This window comes from Vigna unguiculata, chromosome 8 (genome assembly GCF_037176805.1).
Source record: "Vigna unguiculata cultivar grain cowpea cultivar isolate G323 ecotype 2 chromosome 8, ASM3717680v1, whole genome shotgun sequence".
Classification (NCBI taxonomy): Eukaryota; Viridiplantae; Streptophyta; class Magnoliopsida; order Fabales; family Fabaceae; genus Vigna; species Vigna unguiculata.
In genome coordinates this window covers 9974766-9979380 of record NC_140799.1, presented here as the reverse complement: position 1 = coordinate 9979380, position 4615 = coordinate 9974766, and the positions used below count along the sequence as shown (strand labels likewise).

Here is a 4615-nt window from a genome sequence, read left to right as displayed (position 1 = left end):
TTATGTTTGATTAAGTACACTTTGGTGTATCTAGAATAATCATCTATAAATGTTACAAAATAATTTTTACCACCTCTAGACATAATTTGTTTTAAATCATCTCTATTAGTATGAATTAACCTTAACAAATCAGTTTGATGTTCTACAAAATAACATGTTTTCTTTGTTATTTTAGATTTTACACATATATTACATTTAGCACTTTTTTTATTATGCATATTTATTAATCATAGTCGTTGCAATTTCATAACATATGACGAATTCACATGTGATCTAGAATGCCACATATCATACTAGTAAACGATATAAGTAGAAAAACCTGATTCATCAATAATTTATGAAATATTGAGTACAAAGAGACCTTGATCACAATATCCCTTCCCTACTAAAATATTATTTTTTTGTCATTACAATATTGTCAAATTCAAATGACACTTCAACCCTAACTATTTCTAGTAATGCTACAAAGATTAGATTAACTCTGATAGAGGGCACTAGAGTCTACAACCCATTTGCTCATATTGGTCATCATATTTCTTTGTGAAATGATCGCTGATAACGCTGTCGTTGATGCGATCAAATTAATACTACTAACCTATAGCAACGTCAGTATTGCTAAGATAATAGTCAACAAAATAGATAAGGTAAAGTAACCCAAAGTCGTCTCCCAACGAACACGGAATTGATTTTCAACAAATTATTTCTTATAAATTCTATACAAAAGAGTTAGTCAAAAGAAATAATAAAAATATAGGAGGATTAAGATAAACAAGAAAGAAATAGAAGAGATAAAAAAGGATAAAAACAATAGTAAAGAAAATAGATTGATTTCACTGCTTTTTCAAAATAGATTCATCATCGAATATCTAAAGATTATTGCTCAATTAGTTATTGTTGTAGATTTACAAATTAATCAATGTAAAGTCTCAATTAATTTGTTGGCGTTCTCACTTTTAACCAAAGTACAGTCTCAATTAAAAGTGAGAACTTTTAGATTATCCACAGTAAATTCAACCAAAGTACAGTCTCAATCAAATTTTACTATGCCTAATCATGTCTATTCTTTTATCTCCTCACCAAATAAAAAGCTTAATTAATCAAAGTAAAGTCTCAATTAATTGTAGTTAGAGTAAATACCTTTAACCAAAGTAAAGTCTCAATTATTGGTAAAAACTCATTTAATCACATGAAAGTTTCTAAATAAAACCAAAGTAAAGTCTCAATTAAATTTAAAAACCCTTGAATTATATGATCAACATGCATATAGATTTCAAATCATTACTTCTTACGTGATTCAAAGATAAAAGACATAGATGAATTAAAACCTCAACAATAATAAAATGAACAAAGAAATTATTTCATTCTAACCTCAAAATCCATAATGAAATTACAATGGAATCAACCCAAGAAGTTAGCAATCCATGGAATACAAAATAAAAATAAAAATAAAAGAAGAATAGAGAGAAGAAAAGAGAGAGAAAGAAATTAGGCCCCCTTAAGGGTTCCTCAATTCCGATGTGCCGAGCTTCCTTTTCTGCTTCTCCCTTGGTCTCTTTATATAGGAATTGGATTGAGCTTTTCTGTTGCTAAAACCTCTCAAATATCTTTTAAAATAAAGATAAAGATAAATATTCAAAGATATTTGGAGAGATGTAGACTATTTAACAAATATAGTTGGTTAATAATTTATGATATAATTAAATAAATTAATTATTTAAAGATATCTGATAAATTATCACCAAATAATATTTATATTAATTTTCTAAATAGCCCATTTTCAATTTTGTAGTCCAATTTTGCAGAGACATCCAAAATTATCAATATTTGTAGTTAAACCCCTCTCCTTTGACCAGTCTTTGACTTTTTTATCAGATTTGACCAACTTTGCTGCTCCATTGACCAGTTGACCAGATTTGACCAGTTTGACTATGCAATCAGAGGCTGACACGTGACGTAGAGACTCTCTCTCCAGAATTAGGGTTTCTGACACGGTGGAAGCTCGTTGGTGAGAAGGCGGAAACGCCGCTGCGTTCGTGGCGCGGTTGACGGCGAGGTTCGTGATTGGCGCAGGTCTGTGTTCTTCTTCTTCTCCCGCAATGTGGTCTCCTTTTCTGACGATGCTACAGTGATTCTTGCGCGTTGCAGCAGCTGTTCGTGAAGGTTTCAGGTGAAGGTTGCGCATCCATGGCTGACGATGATGCTGCCATTGCAGATGCGTTGAAGATGCAGTCTGATTCGTGCAGATCAGTGTTGCAGATGCAGTTCCTGATTTGCTCCAACCTGGTGCGTGATGGAGATGGTGATTCCATGGTGGTGCAATGAAAGCTTGCTGGTGCAGCGTCTTCTGGTGTGGACCGTGAAAACTGCAGGTGCTGCTGTTGTGTGCGTCAATGGAGGAAATGGTGTGGAGGATAGAGCTTGGGTGGCTATGGCAGCGTTGACGGTCCTGATGGGATCTTCAATGGTGGCTGCCGTCGAGATCCATGGTGGTTGTCGTGAGAAGAAGGTGCCTAGGGTTTGAGGGAAGAAGATGATGATGACGTGGCACTACTTCATTGGCTGAATTTTTGAGTTCTTGGATCATAACACGTGTCACTCTCTGATTGTTTAGTTTAATAAGTGAAGGATTGTCACATGGCATGATCTGAGTGCATCTTAGTTTATAAGTGGAAAGAGGGGTGAAAAAAAGACAAAGGCATGGGTGTAGAAGTAGATTTTCTACAACCCATTTGGAAAAGGGGAGTGTATGTGTAATTTAGGAGGTGCAAAAATGATTTTCTCAGAACTTGCTAATTTCAGCCTTATTTAAAGGTGGTTTGTAACTTCAATCAATTTATTTTCCCACCTTGAATGAGCTTAATCTTAATTTCAGCTGCATTAACAAACGTTAAAATATCCAAAAATAATTTATACAACTAAAAATCACTTTTTAACACATTTTTATCACACAAGGTCAAATGGCCTAATTATCAAAATTATCAATTAAATCACTCTTTAAGCACACAAATTCAATTAAATACCCAGAATTAAACATTAAATGAAGGCAAAAATACGCACTCATCAATCGCAATTATAGTATCTTCCCCTTGAGCATTAAGGTGCATGATGGCTTGACTTCCCAGATACGAAGCAATTACCTTTTTTCTTAAAGATGTTGTTAGATCCATTGGGATGGGAATTTCAAAAATTATTTTTCCTTTTGTGATCAGGTTTGTTCTCGTACCTTTTCGAAGCGAGTTTATCTCCTACCATGTTTGCTTTTGCAATAATGTTGGCTCTTGTAGAGCACACTCCTTCCTGTTGGTATCTTCAATTATGATGTGTAATGAGCTTTTGAAGCGTCATTTTCTTGTGTCTAGTTTCAACTGTTACTTATTGTCACTCTTGGATGGTAATAGTTTCTCAATCAGGAGTTATGAAACAAACTCATTGAGCATAGTTATATTCTCTGGTTTGGTATCTTCAAGCATCTTGTGATATTCGTTGATTTGAATCTTAATGTCTTTATCTTTAATCATCTACAAATGGTAGTAATTCCCAATGATGAAGCTTTGTTAGACAACGTCTTCAACAATATATTTAAGAATCAATGAATCACAAGTATCTTTTGCTTCCTTATATAAGCAATGAGCATTAAACAATTCATTAGACAAGACATTAAGTAAGGTGTATCGGCATACCTTGTTCGCATGAGTCCAGTCTTCAATTTGTTTTGCAAGGTTACTAGAGTTGGGTTTTGAAGACGTGAGAGCAGTAACAACTCCATACATGTCTAAAAGGGTATACACACGTTCTTGCCAACGTCGAAAGTTCTGCCTAGAGAAGACAATTTAAGTTCCGGAAATAATGTTTTAATCTCTGGAGTAGGGTTGTCATTGTTGTTATTGCTATTGTCAGCCATAAGTCCATAAGATTATTGTAAAAGCAGACAAATTATGAATAAAAGAGCACTTCCTAAGACGTATATATTCACTGTCATTAAAGACTTATCCGTTGTGTGTTGGGCAAACTCCTATAATACAACAGGAACTTCCTAGATTTTTTAAGAATTTCAAAACTAACAAGGTACTCTAAAAAGAATAAATAATTAAACCCAAAATAATAAAGCAAAGAGAGGAAAAGAAGAACTAATAGGACAGAAGAGATAAAAAAGAAGAATAAAAGCTCTAAGTTGTGTGTTTTTGGAAGAGGTAAATGACATTTATTTATGGATGTAGAAGGAACATATTAATGAGTCAAAAGATTTGTTGTAAAGACCAAATCAAAACAACTACAACAATGATCAAATCGAAACTTAAGCTGTTAAACTTTATGACTACAATAATAAATATATTTTGTAACATATTGAAAACATTTGTTTTCATAACACATCGCCTTTCAACAAATACTTCCATTGTCCCAACGTTATTATAAGGCTTAAATACCTTTTTGGTCCTCATTTTCGTAGTGTTTGTTGTGGATGGTCCTTATTTTGACCGAATGTTAAAATGGTCCTCATTTTTACCGAATGTTTAAAATGGTCCTCATTTTTGCAATTCATGTTTTATTTGGTCCTTTTCTGTAACGTCGTCTAAATCATTAACGAAACATTGTACAATTGTACAAGTGACACAGT

At 33.4% G+C, this 4615-nt stretch overlaps 1 long non-coding RNA gene across 1 annotated transcript; it reads left to right on the top strand.

The window, feature by feature from the left end:
• Positions 1 to 1525: 1525 nt before the first annotated feature.
• On the top strand, positions 1526 to 2851 carry LOC146884123 (uncharacterized). Its single transcript, XR_014983956.1, has 2 exons — positions 1526 to 2070; positions 2146 to 2851. It is a non-coding gene; the product is annotated as an uncharacterized LOC146884123 (long non-coding RNA).
• The last annotated feature ends 1764 nt before the right edge of the window (positions 2852 to 4615 follow it).